The 14,276-nt window shown below is 39.6% G+C and overlaps 1 protein-coding gene across 2 annotated transcripts in view; it reads left to right on the forward strand.

Annotated features, from left to right (window-relative positions):
• The first annotated feature begins 6,521 nt into the window (after positions 1-6,521).
• Positions 6,522-14,276, forward strand: part of LOC143286057 (uncharacterized) — a 36,345-nt gene continuing 28,590 nt past the window's right edge. The window contains exon 1 of one of the 2 annotated variants that reach the window (XM_076593601.1): positions 6,522-6,587. The gene's annotated coding sequence lies outside the window, so the exon portion shown is untranslated. Of the gene's footprint in view, positions 6,588-11,235; positions 11,253-14,276 lie in introns of those variants that run through there. The other variant, XM_076593602.1, reaches the window with a different exon arrangement.

Consider the following 14,276-nt stretch of genomic DNA (forward strand, 5'->3'; position numbering starts at 1 on the left):
GTAAGACGTATGGACACAGATCGTTTTCTTTTCAATCGCCAAAGACGTGGAACAAGCTCCCTGGTAACCTCCGTCATTCTGATTCCCTCGCATCTTTTAAATCTCGTCTCAAAACTCACCTTTTCCCTCAGCAATAAGTTCTGTTGTGGCAGGTCCACTTCCTTTGCGTTAGCTGTGCTTGACTATGTGTTGTACATATGTATGTGTACATAACTACATGCATGTATATGAATGTGTTTAATGTGTGCATGTGTTTATGTAAGTTTGTGCCTGCCTATGTCTGCGTATGTTAGGGTAGCTGTTAGATACACTATGTATGTTAAAATGTATTATGCATTGTGTGTGTGTGTGTGTGTGTGTGTGTAGTCACATTTTGGTGTGTGTATGTAACCTTGATGTAATGTTTTATGTTAACAAAAGCGGTGTTTTTGTAAAGCACCTAGAGCAGATTTCTGCATAGTGTGCTATACAAGTAGCCATTATTATCAGTTATTATTATTGTAATTGTTTTTTGTGTTTTTTTTATCATTGGTGTACAGTAATGTCATCTTCATGAGGATATACCCATTTGTAGTTCAGATAAGTCTCTCTGTCGTCTCTATTTCTCGGCTGTCCCTCTCACTGTGAGAATGGTTGTCCTGATTGTGATTTAGTCTTGCACGATCACAATTATGCATGATGCATAGCTGAGCATGTTCCATCGTCCAAAACTGCTGAGATGATAATTATTATTGACAAAAATGGTCATTATTGTTGATGTTATTGTCAGTATTATAGTTCTTGTTACTCACGTTATTGTTGACAATGTTTTTGCTGTTGTTTTTGTTCAGTGACAATCATTGTTATTCTTGTTATGCCGTTTCTTGATGTTTGTTTGTGCGCGCGCGCGTGTGTGTCACTACAGTAGTGCCTGTGTGTGTGGGAGGTGTCACTGTCGACCGGCATTGCAATGTTTTTCGGCCACAACATAGAATAATATCAATGTGTATGTATGTACGTGTGGATAGATGGATAACTGTTCAAAAAAAGAAACGCAGTAATGTTCAGAAGGCATCAGTTGTAATATCATCGCACAATTCAAATGGGTTGTAAGCGATTACGCTTGTCAAGTAAGCAACACTGAGGCTTGCACACGCAGAGCATGCTGCACGTGCAAATTGTGAAGCCTCATGTGGTGAAAATATCTCGTTGTCTTTTTTCTTTGTGCGTGCTTCACACGGCAGTCATGTTTTTGATTGGGGATGTCGGTGAACTGAAAACTAACACATTAGCTTTTAACCCCAGAAAAACTGCAGTCTGTCAAATCGGATTTGAATGCAAACGTTTCAATGCCAAAAATGCCCCGTCTGACTCAAACACAACGAAACAATGTTATTGGCCGACTGCAGGTTGGATAATCTCAAGCTGATGTTGCACGACATTTCAGCGTGGCACGAATCACCATCAGTCGGCCGTGGGCGGCAGACTGGAAGCCACTGCACGTGTCACAGTAGACAGACAACGCACTGGACGACCAAGACCGTGGCGAATGACAGCAGCCCAGGACCGCTTTATTTGACTACGACTTCTGCGAAGCCGCTTTCTTTCAGCCTCATCCACAGTCCAGGCACTGAATGTAATGCCACATGTCTCCGACCAGACGATCCGCAATTGGCTGCACGTATAGCTGGCCTGGCTGCACGCTCGACGTCCGGTCAGAGGACCTGTCCTCACAGGGCGCCACCGCTTAGACTATACCGCCGCTCCATGTAGTAGGCCACCCAGCATCGATTCTGGACTCCAGCCCGTCATTAGAACCACGTGCTATTCAGTGACGAATCACAATTCCTTCTGCAACGTCACGACAGGAGACGACGAGTCTTCCGACTGAGAATGAACGAACGTTATGCAGCAAACTGCTTTGATCAAGCACCTGCTCGGGGGTGTGCTAGTTTGGGGCGCCATCAATGCCAGTAGATGTAGTCAACTAGTGCGAGTCGACGGGGCTTTGAACGCCCAGCGCCATGTGGCTGATACCCATGCAGGCTAACTGATGGCAGCCGGACCGCACACGGCACGTTATACGCAGGCCTTCCTCAGTTGGCTGTCAATCGAGTGAATGCAACTTGTATATTCCATTAAATTATTTCCGAATCGGATTCATTGCCGGTGAAAAAGACATACGTGAATAATTCACCATTTTCATCAACAAAGTCTTTAACAAAGAAAATGTTTTGGTCTGCCCACTTCTTACGGCAAAAACAAACAGAAAAACTAAACAAAAACAACAAAAAACAACAAAAAACAAACAAACAAAAATCCTTATGGTATATTGTGAATTTTTCATTCAAAAGTATGGGTTCAGCTAGTATTTTCCTCACCTCTTTTTAACTTCACTTAAAAAAAAAAAAAAAAAAAAAAAAACGGGCAAAAAACAGAAGTTATTGTGTGCAGTAAAAACATCTCTCCAGAAAGAGTCTGAACGATCGATTAGCTTACGTACCCTTGATAATTTTAAAGATTGTAAGTATGTTTCAATATTTGGAATACCTAACCCTACTTTTTGAATATCATGAATAATTGTATTCTAATTTTCTCATTTTTGTTGTCCCATATAACTCATAGCCTTTGCAACTGCGCTTGATCTGCATGGGATTTAGTGAAAGAATCCACAAGTAAATAAGTTGATGATTTTAATATAGCTACTCTTCCAGTCAGTTGGTGTTGGTGTTCTTTTCAACCATGATGCATATTCCTAGTAAATTTTTGGCTTCTATTATAATTTATCTCGAGTATTTTCTCTCTCTCTCTCTCTCTCTCAATATGAGAAGTTTCTTTCATAAACCAGAGCCCTAATAACCCATAAACTCTTGGATTTCATTCCTTTTATTATTACTATTATTATTATTATTATTATTTTTAATCAGTGGTAGGTATATTTCTGTTTATATTTTTTTGCGCCTAACCAAGCATTTGCTGCATGTTTTCTCCTTGTAATTATGCTTATATTAAAATCTGTTTAATGTTTCCAACATTTTTACCTTCTAACGTGAAAGGAGTATCACTGACCTGTGAAGTGACTAATCTTAAAATCAGTATACCTTTGACCTGTGATTTCATTGTCTTCCCTAATTTTGCATTCGAGCATTTCTACACAGAATAGCGTCGGGTGGTACTGCCATTACCATGGATCTCCTTGAAGACATTCTCTATTAACCGTGGGATCTTTTTCCATTTAAGATTACATATGACAAAATAATTCGACATCTGTACAGAATGAGATATCCATTTCGGAAGTCCTCTCCAAATCCAGAAGCTTTCAGACCATTCTCAGTCTCTCTCTTTTTTTCATTTTATTTTATTTTTTTCTTCGTCTTTCAACAGTTTTCGTCCTGTCACAGAGGAAGAAGTTAAGCAAATCATTATAAAATCTAGCCCCCAAAACATGTGCACTTGACCCAATCCCCACATCCCTTTTGGTTGAATGTGTTGATGTGCTCCTCCCAGCCTTGACCTCATCATCAACAACTCTCTTCAGTCAGGCACTTTCCCAGATGTGTAAAAAAAAAGCCCTTATAACACCACTGCTCAAGAAGCCGACTCTCGATGTAAACACCCTCAAAAACTATCGTCCTGTCAGCAATCTCTCTTTTCTTTCCAAGGTCACAGAAAAGATTGTCCTCCTCCAGCTCTCTGAATATCTGCATCACAACAACCTGTTTCCTGTCTCACAGTCTGCCTACCGCCCTTCCCACAGCACTGAAACAGCTCTACTGAAAGTTATGAACGACATTCTGCTGTCTGTAGATACTGGTAAACTTTCTGTCCTCACCCTCTTAGATCTCTCAGCGGCATTCGATACAATCGATCACAACATCCTCGTTAATCGTCTTTCTCATTCATTTGGCGTTTCTGACACAACACTGAAATGGTTTTCATCTTATCTGTCCAATAGAACCCAGACTGTCGTTACTAACAAACACCTTTCTCAACCTTCTCTTCTAGAATTCGGAGTCCCCCAGGGATCAGTTTTGGGACCCATGCTCTTCATTTTGTACACAAAGCTACTTGGTACCATCACAGCTCAGAACAACGTCCAAAGCCAATCTTTTGCCGATGACACACAATTATATGACTCGTGTACACCTGACCAGATCAATAACACCATTAACAACATTCAAGAATGCATTACTGACATCAAGCATTGGATGACAGCAAATAAACTAAAACAAAATGATGACAAGACTGAAGTCCTCCTGATTCACTCACAGAACAAACCATTACCTGACTCTGCTTCCTCCTCTATGTCTGTTGGTAACACAAACATTCAGTTCTCATCTGCTGCAAGAAACCTAGGGGTAACTGTTTCTGACACTCTGTCCATGGAAAAACACGTGTCCAACATCTGTCGCTCTGCTTACCATGAACTCAGGAAAATCAGTAGCATTCGCCATCTTCTCACTTCTCATGCAACCAAAACTCTCGTCTGTTCTCTCGTTCTGTCTAAATTTGATTGCTGTAACTCCTTACTCTCTGCCATTCCTCAGTACCTCCTAGACAAACTTCAAAAGGTTTAAAATTCAGCAGCACGACTGATCTTCAGAGTCAGAAAACACGAACACGTACAGCCACTCATCCAACAGCTTCACTGGCTCCCAATCTCTGCAAGAATACAACATAAAACATCCACTCTTTGCTTCAACTCTTTCACTGATCCCTATTTTCCTGTCTATCTTTCTGATCTCCTTCATGTCTATACCCCTGCCAGACAACTCCGCTCTTCTTCAGACAATAGAACCTTTACTGTTCCTCGAATCAAAACAAAGACTTATGGCAAGCGATCTTTTTCTCACTTTGCGACAACTGTTTGGAACCAGCTTCCACTCACAACTCGTTACTCTGAAACCCCCTCACAGTTTAAAACTGTCCTGAAGACACACCTGTTCAGACAGTCATACAATGCTGTATGAAATTGAAATGAAATAGAGGTGTGTGGTTGTGTTGTGTTGTGTTGTGTGTGTGTGTGTTGTGTTGTGTTGTGTGTGTGTGTGTGTTTGTGGGGGGGGGGGGGGGGGGGGGGGGGGGGAGGTGGGGGGGGGGGGGGGGGGGGGGGGAGAGATGGTGGCGGGTGTTTTGCACGCCCACACGCGCGAGTTTGTGTCTGTCAGTGTGTTGCGTGTGTGCGGGTGGGTGAGTTGGTACGTGTGTGTGTGTGTGTGTGTGTGTGTGTGTGTGTGTGTGTGTGTGTGTGTGTGCGTGTGTGTGTGTGTGTGTGTGCGTGCGTGCGTGCGTGCGTGTGTGTGTGTGTGTGTGTGTGTGTGTGTTTTCTAATGTATAAATATGTATGTGAGAGATTTTTTACACGAACTGTTTTATGAAATAGCCTAATGTTGTAGTTTGTTTACTCAGTTGTCCATCTGTTGTGCTTTTGTTGTTGTTGATGAGTTGTGTGTGTGTGTGTGTGTGTGTGTGTGTGTGTGTGTGTGTGTGTGCTAGTGTATGTGGGCGGGGTGGAGGTGTGTGAGTGTTTTTACAATTCGTACATTTTTATATTTTCAGGTTTAATTTCAAGTTCTTAAATGTAATAATGTACATACGTTTTTACTAGAAATGTTTGATGAATATTGCTTTATCATGTGATGTTGTAGCCTGTGTGTTTCAATTGTTGTCATTCGTGTGTGTGTGTGTGTGTGTGTGTGTGTGTGTGTGTGAACATTTGTTTCATCTTTCTAGTTTTGATCTGTGTGTGTAATGTGGGGTGTTTCTTCAGGGAAATGCTTAGCAGGAACTTTTATTATATATTTTGTTGTGTGTTTTGTATGTATGTATGTATGTATGTATGCATGCGTATACGTGCTTGTGTTCTTTCAATTTCGATTGTCTGCTTTTGTTGTTGTTGTTGTTATCATTTTTTAAATACCTGTTGCATTTCTTGATTTAATCAACTGACCTGACCTATTTTAATTGTCCTTTCTCACCTATGTTTCAAATTATATGCATATGTTTTTTGTGGGGATGTTTTAGTGAATTTTATTTGTATTTTTATTATTATTATTTTTTTTATAGTGCTATTGTAAAGCGCATAGAGCTTCAAGAATATGCGCTATAGCAAGAAGTCTTAATAAATAAATAAATATTGTTATAATCCCAGTTAACTGAATCAAAGGCTTTTTTTTCAAAATCAATTAATTCAAGTAATCTAGGAAGTTTTTTCTTCCAAATATAGGATAAAATTTAGACAGCATGAATCATTTTGGTCATCTGAATGATTTTCTTTTGACTGAAACAAATATTAGTTACGAAACAATACTGATATGCATCATACGTCCTCATTAGTTTAAATAGACCGCTGGAGAGTTCCGTGCTTACATGCCTCATCGAGGCACGTCACATGATCTGTGCTCTCGAAGCTGATTGGTTCTCCGAAATTGCGAGCAACCAAGGCGATCGAGAGAAACGGAACGTGCGAAACAGCAGACCTCTTTTTCGACTAGCCTATATCCCTATTTGGGCGAGTTGTAAAGTGAAGTGTTTTCAAACGGCTAGATTGTTTTCTTGTGTTGTGTCCGGTTGAATTTTCACGCCCGGACTCTTGTCGTCCGAAGATTGTAAGTATCCAGTTAGAGTTACCGTAATTAGAAGTATAAATTTGTGGGTAATGTCCTATTTTAGTGTTCTAAATTATTGTACCAATATAAACGAAAAATTTCGCGTGTTTTGCAATGGAGCCCTATGGGTGGTGGGTAATTGTGGTTGTGGATCACAACACAACCATGTTCCGTTTATTTTGCCATTTTTGGAGACAATGATACATTGATAGCAAAGCTGCTGGTGAATCGGGAATCAACGCCTCTCTTTTGTCCGGGACGAAATGTCAAATGGTCATCGCATGCTTAGTGTTTCAAAGTCGCATTGATTGTAATCCTTCGTGGAATACTTTGATGCGTTACTTTGGATGTTACGTTTGTTTCAGTTTCACTTTCAGTTTGAGTTTCTCAAGGAGGAATCACTGCGTTATGTCAAATCCATTTATAAATACATTCCACCACATCCGCTTGGCAGATACCTGACCAGCAGCATAATCCAACGCGTGTAGTCAGGCCTTGAGTACATGCATATATATATATATATATATTTGTGTACCAATCAGAGTGGATTTCTGGAATTCTTTTGCAGAATTTTGCCAGAGGACATGGGTTCTTTTTCAGAGCGCCATGGGTGTTGCACACGGAACCTTGACTCATCTGAAGGACTATATATATGCTCAGTTTGATATTCCAGTCAAACTTGGGAGAAAGGGCGAGGGATTGGAACCCACACCCTGATATTGGCAGCTGAGTCCATGAGGGTCTGGGTTGTAGCTGTGTGTGTGTCTACACAGCATGCTGCTGTCACTTTGATGGTGGTCCTGCACCCATACCAGCAGCTGATCGTCACTGAAATTGTTTTAGTCTATTGATGTCCTTACGATACAAAGAAAGAGTTTGTGTATTGTTCTGTTCTTATGTCTGGGACTTCTAACGTTCTGTTATTGATAATTATTTATGGCTGACCTGTTAGTGATGTTGCTTGAGACAAAGTCAGCAAAGACTTGGAGCAGATCCATGGAACAGTTATTTCAGATAGTTGTTTTGTCCCTCGTTTTCTTAAAAATGAGACTGAAGGACACTGAACGCTGCTGCCCTATCAGTGTATGACTGATTGTATCATCAAGATCTGCAGGACACAGGAAAGACGGATGTCCATCTCCCGCACCATCCTAGATTGAAAAATACTGCCCCAGGAGGTTGTCACAGCTGAGTTGCTGGATTGCTTCAAGCCCAGACTGGCAACCAGCCTGTGACTTCACAAAGTAACTTTCATCCCCCCCTCAACCCTTCTGTTTATTAAGTTGACCCCGTAGCTCCTCCCGGTTGTTGTTTTTTTTTTTTTTAACCCAACTGGCAAGTAGTGTTGTAGAAGGCTAGGGCTGTGCCAGTCAGGAGTATTCTTGGCAACTGCCATGGTAGCTGGATTGGCCTAGCTGGAAATGCGAACACACCAGCAGACTGCCCCCTCCCCCCACCTTCTACTCCCCTCACCGCTACCCTATCAACTAACAGCACAACCCTTGGCAGCCTAGTTGAATCGCGCCCAACGGCAGCCTCTCACAAAACAACAGTTTCATCAATATACTGATTGGTTGTCACGTGTAAGAAGAAGATCAGTCAAGAAATGAAGAATCAAATTCAAAAGGAAAGTTGGATTGACCTCCAATGTGTTCTTTTTAGACACTGAGAATAATCATGACATTTACGTCATAAAGAAAACACTTCTTCTTCTTCCACTTAACGACCAACATCAGTATGGTGATGAAAATTGTCGTGTTGTGGGAGGTTGTTGTTGGGCGCAGTTTAGCTGGGCAACTGAGGGATGTTCTGTTAACTGATAGGGGAGATGGGTCACAGTCCACTGGTGTGTTCGCATTTCCAGCTAGGCCAATCCGGCTACCGTAGCGGTCCCTGGGAATACACCCGACTGGCACAGCCCTAACCTTCTATGACACTACTTACCAGTGGAGGGGGGGAAAAAAAAGTCAGGGGGGTGGGGGTGGGGGTGGGGGGGGGGATACCTGAACAGAGGTGTTGGAGGGTAGTGGAGGGGGGTGAGTCTACTCTGTTGTGTCACAGGCAGGAGGCGAGTTTAGACTTGAAGCAGTCCAGCGACTCGGCTGTGACAGCCTGCTGGGGCAGTGTATTCCATTCTGGGGTGGTATGGGGGAAGAAAGACATCTGTCTTTACTGCATCCTGCAGTCAGGAATGTCGTAGTTACAGGTGTTGTTTTTCCTGGAGCTCAGCCTGCCGTCTGATGGTGTTGGTAGATAGACTGAGTTGATGGAGATGAGACCATGGTGGAACTTGTAAAACATCTCCAGGTGATATTTTTTTCTGTCTGACTTGTAGAGGGTACCAGTTGAAGGAGCTAAGGATGGAGCTGACACAAGATGTCTGTCGATGTCGGTTTGTGACCCATCTTGCTGCTCTGCGCTGGACCTTTTTGATGGCCTGGATGTCACTGGCTGTATAGGGGTCCCACACAGATGCAGCATACTCAAGGATAGGTCAAACAAGGGCTTTGTACGCAGTTTCCTTTATCTTCTTGTTTCCTATCTTCAAGTTGCGACGGAGAAAGCCTAAGGTCTTGTTGGCTTTGATGGGGTAGGTTGTCTTGGATGTTCACACCAAGATATTTTGTGGTGTTGACGTTTTCAAGCGGATGGCCATGGAGTTTGTAGTTTGGTGCAATCTTTTTCCTCTTTCTGTTGACACTCAAGGTGGAGCACTTTTGTGGGTGGAATTGCATGGCCCACTGTTTCTTCCAGATGGAAAGGGAAACTAGGTCTTCTTGGAGTGTTTGCTGGTCAGCTTCCTTCTTGATTATTTTGTTGCACATGGTGTCATCTGCAAATAATCTGACCTTAGATTTGATAGTATTTGGGAGGTCATTGAGAAGGAAGAGACAAGGGCCGAGGACCGAGCCCTGGGGAACACCTGAGTTGACTGGAATGTATGCTGAGGTGACTCCGTCCACCACAGCTGCTTGCTGCCTGTCCTCAAGAAAGCTTTGAATTGATCCAGGTGTTGAGCTGACCTCTAATTCCATAGCGCTGTAACTTATGGACAAGCAGGGCGTGGTTGATCTTGTCAAAGAACTTGGAGAAGTCGAGGACAATTGTATTCACTTGCTTTCCTTTTTCCAGCTCAGTTGTGGTTTCACTTTTAAGATTGCAGAATTGACCAAACACTGAACTGAACACTGAAACTTTTTAATGTCATAAGCCGAATAACTTTTGTGACATGAGTGTACACAATTACATCCTTCTTGCGAAATAAAAGTACACGAAACGCCTGTAGAAAATAAATAAGTAATTCAAACATTATTTTGCACATTTACACATCAAACTTAAATCACACATTCACAAAAAGGTCTGGTCTAATATTTCTTATACTGGAATCAAACTCTTTCTCATTTTATTGGCTTCTGCAATATACTTTACCAATGATTTGATTAATTTTTGACTCACTTGTGTAAACAAAGTGAGTCTATTAACCCGGTGTTCGGTTGTCTGTGTGTGTGTGTCTGTGTGTCCGTGGTAAACTTTAACATTGACATTTTCTCTGCAACTACTTTGTCAGTTGACACCAAATTTGGCATAAAAATATGAAAAATTCAGTTCTTTCCAGTCATCTTGTTTTAAACAATATTGCGCCTCTGGGATGGGCACAAAAAAAAAAAAAGAATGAAGCCTAATTATATGCAAACTGCATTTACTGTTATATTTATATTTTTTGTATTCTCTAAACTTGGCACTTTGATCTGATATTCTGACCCAACAGCTAGAGCAGTCATTATTATCATTTTTTGTTCAAACAGGAACTTCTTTTGCTAAGCATGGAAGTTTTATTTATTTTGCAAACGTTTTGGTGCAGATAGTAAAAAAGGGAAATTACTCTGTAATGCTAGCGGAGTTAATTTGCTTTAAACTGATCTTTCTCATCTAAAGCATTACATTTTGAAACAAGAGAGGCAAGGCCTTCAAGACTCACTTGTGATGCACTTTTTAAAAAAAAATCCAAGCTTTTTATATATTGAGTATAATTTCAAAATGTAATGTTTAAGATGAGAAAGATCAGTTTAAAGCAAACTAAGTTCCCCAGCAGAGTAATTTCCCTTGTTCTACTGTCTACACCAAAACGTTTGCAATAAATTAAACTTCCATGCTTAGCAAAAGAAGTTCCTGTTTGAACAAAAAATGATAATAATGACAGATCTTTTGTTGGGTCGAATATCAGATCAAAGTGCCAAGTTTAGAGAATACCAAAAATATAAATATAACATTAAATGCATTATACTCAATACATGAAAAGCTTGGATTTTTTTAAAAGTGTATCACAAGTGAGTCTTGAAGGCGTTGCCTTTTTTGTTCATTTTTGCACTGTCAGTACATCATCTAGGCTTTTGTGTCCTGACAACAGGTGCCTGAAACAGGTTGCACTTTTGTGAAATGGGTTCATATGCTTTGCATTGAAACAGAAGATGCAGTTCATCTTTGTAAGTGTTTATTTTACAAACTGGGCATGTATTATTTTCTGCTGTGGCTGATATGAACCAAGTTTTGTTTACATTCAGACCCAGAGTCCTTGTTTTAAATCTGGCTGACATATCTGTGTCATTTATGTGTTATGACAGACAGATATTTTTCAGACAGCAAGTTGCTGTTAAATCCAAGAAAGTATGTATATTTTTCATTCTCCTCCATATGGGCATGCCAGCCTTGTCGTTACATACAATTGAATGCATTATAATCCACTACTCCTGATTTAATCAAACCAACCCAAACCCAATTTCAGTGAGTAATTTCTCATGTTAGATACCCAATTACATTTCCCATTTTCATGTTGTTGTAATGGCGTATCATATGCTTGTCTGCATAGTCTTGTCATAGGTAATTCCATCAGTTTTAACCAATATTTTATAACTTTTAGATATGCACATATATATATATATATATATATATATATATATTTACAAAGGATATCAACCAGTTTCAGCGTAAACCATTCTGTTGGAGGAATGTAAAGGAATGTTAAGGAAATGTTTGATGGCAAAAGTATGAATATTTTCCCGTTGACCCCCATATTTCTGCTGCATATGTCAGTATACTTATATGTTCAATCTGAGTATCAAATGGCTTCCAAAAGATAGTTCATTTGAATTGAGTTTCCTCAGTGATCTAAGAATTTCGGTTACAACTTTCTTGCCTTTTCTACACATTTTCTTACAGCATCTGGAATAATTTGTATACCATGTCTTCCTCTTTTACTAATTTCTGTAGCCAGTTCATTTATAAAGAACGAAAATAACTGGGGGCTTAATAAACATCCTTGCTTAAGACCGCGAGGGCAGTCAAGAGGTCAGAGTATGCATGTACCTTTTTCACGAACACATGCGCATATGCAACTACTGAATCGTACATTCCTTTGAGAGCCTTGTACATTTTCCCATTAATACTATTTTTCCTTGAAATATTCCACAGATATTTTGATGACTGAGTCGAATGCTTTTCTAAAATGTACAAAAGCTACATACAGTTTTGTATTCTGAAGAAGATATTTTTGAAAAATTGCATACAAAATGAAAATGTGATCTGCTGTGCTAACCCTGTTCTAAAACCAGCCTGTTCCTCTGTTATTTTCCCTTCGTTTTCTGCCTATTTGGTTAATCTTTTATTCAATATATATGCGTATAAACTTTGTGTTATACACTAGTTAACGCTATTCCTCTATAATTATCTGGGTTGTTAATATTTCCCTTTTTGTGGATTGGCATGATGATGGACTTAGACCATTCATGTGGAAATACACCTGTGTCAAAAATGCTGTTAGATAATTTTACCACAAAGTCTGTTATTGCTGAATTTGCATTTTTTTAACATTTCACTCAAACTTTTGTCTGGACCAGCACTTTTTTCGCACGTCAGTTGTTGTTTTTTTAATTTTTTATATGCCATTAATAATTTTTTCTTTAATTATTGGATCATTGAACAAGGGCTCTTGATTATCTTCTTCCTCTTGTACTTCAGTTTCAGCATGTTGAGAAGTCATTTCAAAATCATCAAACTGAAAAAATGGTTGTGCTATTGCTGCTGGCTTCATTGTAAATTGTTGTTTTCCCGTTGACAGCTTTTACTGTTGAGCAAAACAGCTTTGGGTCATTAATTCCTTAAGTTTTCTTATCTTATCATCATCACATTTTCTCTCATATCTTTTCATTTGATACACTCTTTCTTTCATTAACACAGGCTTCTTTCTGTTGGACTTTGTGTTCATGTTCCCTCAGAAAACATTTTAGAAGCCATTTTTGCATCCTTCTTTTGTTTGCATTCATCATCAAACTATTCATTAAATCTGACTTTATTTCTCCCAACTACCCTAACCATACATGCAGCAGCTCCATATATAGCATTCATAAATATTTCAGCTGATTTGTTAACATCAAATGCAATACTTTGATGAGCTGTATTTGGACATTCTTTAAGTCATCAGGTTCTAACTCCTCTTCATGTATTTCCCTATATCATCAGACCATACAAGCTTTTCATACCCACACGTATGGCGATTGATGTACATTTTCAACAGTTTCTCCATCACAGCTCAACCGACATGTCAGGTCTCCGCACTCAGCTCTTTCAAGTCTGGCCTTAAAACCCACCTCTTCACAAGATAGTCTCCCTCCCCTGCCTCTTCCTTGTCTTCAGTTTCTTCAGTTTTAGAGTTATGCATGCGTTTAAATGACTGGTGTGAAAGTGCTTAGATTTGTCTCTGCACAAAATTCAGCGCTAAATAAATACTATCATTATTATTATTATTATTTATTATTATTATTATTTATTTACATGATCATCTGAAATAATATAATAATCAATAACACTGCTTCCTTGCGGAGATATGAATGTAAATTTGCCATATGCATCATCATTACAAAAACCTTTGACAATCAGCAATTTAAACAAAAACAAAATTTTAACAATGATTTACCAAAAGTGTTTATAACACTGTCCTTAGAAGAACGTTTCACTCGTACGCACTGTCATCATCAAACACACACATCCTCATGTCCTCCACTCTTGCTTGTTCAGAACCTGTTCTCGCATTCATATCACCACACACCATTACATACACATCATTCTTATCTGTACATTGTAAAACATTTTCTTCTAGTATATGAATGCAATCTTTTAACTCTGTATTGTATTATTATATGTTGGTCCTCCTTCTGGTACAACGTAACAGGCAGATGCAGTCACATCTTTATTAACGTTCAACTAATTCTTTTTAATATTCACTGCTATCACATTATTGCACTCCACTCTGATTTGTTCTACAAATTGTGCAAAGCATTTTTTCACCAGAAGAAGTACACCACCTGAATTTCTTCCATGATCAGAAAGGATTTTTTGCAGGAGCATTGAATACAAATGAAATCATGGAAAACACAGCTATAATCAAAAGAGCTGTCGAGGAATGTTTCTGTTGGTCAAAGTCAAAGGAATTTACGTATCTCATAAAGGATATATATCACTGCATTTATTTGAAAGATTTTCAACATTTTGATTTAAAAACTTCAGATTCACTTTCATGCTATTTGCTATTTGAGCAAAGATTTCTGTCTGTACCAGTCCTGTGTGCACTGTCACCTGCACAAAGAATGAATTGTGCAGACTGGTTTGTTGATGGTTTCTGTTTGACCCGTTCCT

Source organism: Babylonia areolata, chromosome 9 (assembly GCF_041734735.1).
Source record: "Babylonia areolata isolate BAREFJ2019XMU chromosome 9, ASM4173473v1, whole genome shotgun sequence".
In the NCBI taxonomy this organism is placed as follows: domain Eukaryota; kingdom Metazoa; phylum Mollusca; class Gastropoda; order Neogastropoda; family Buccinidae; genus Babylonia; species Babylonia areolata.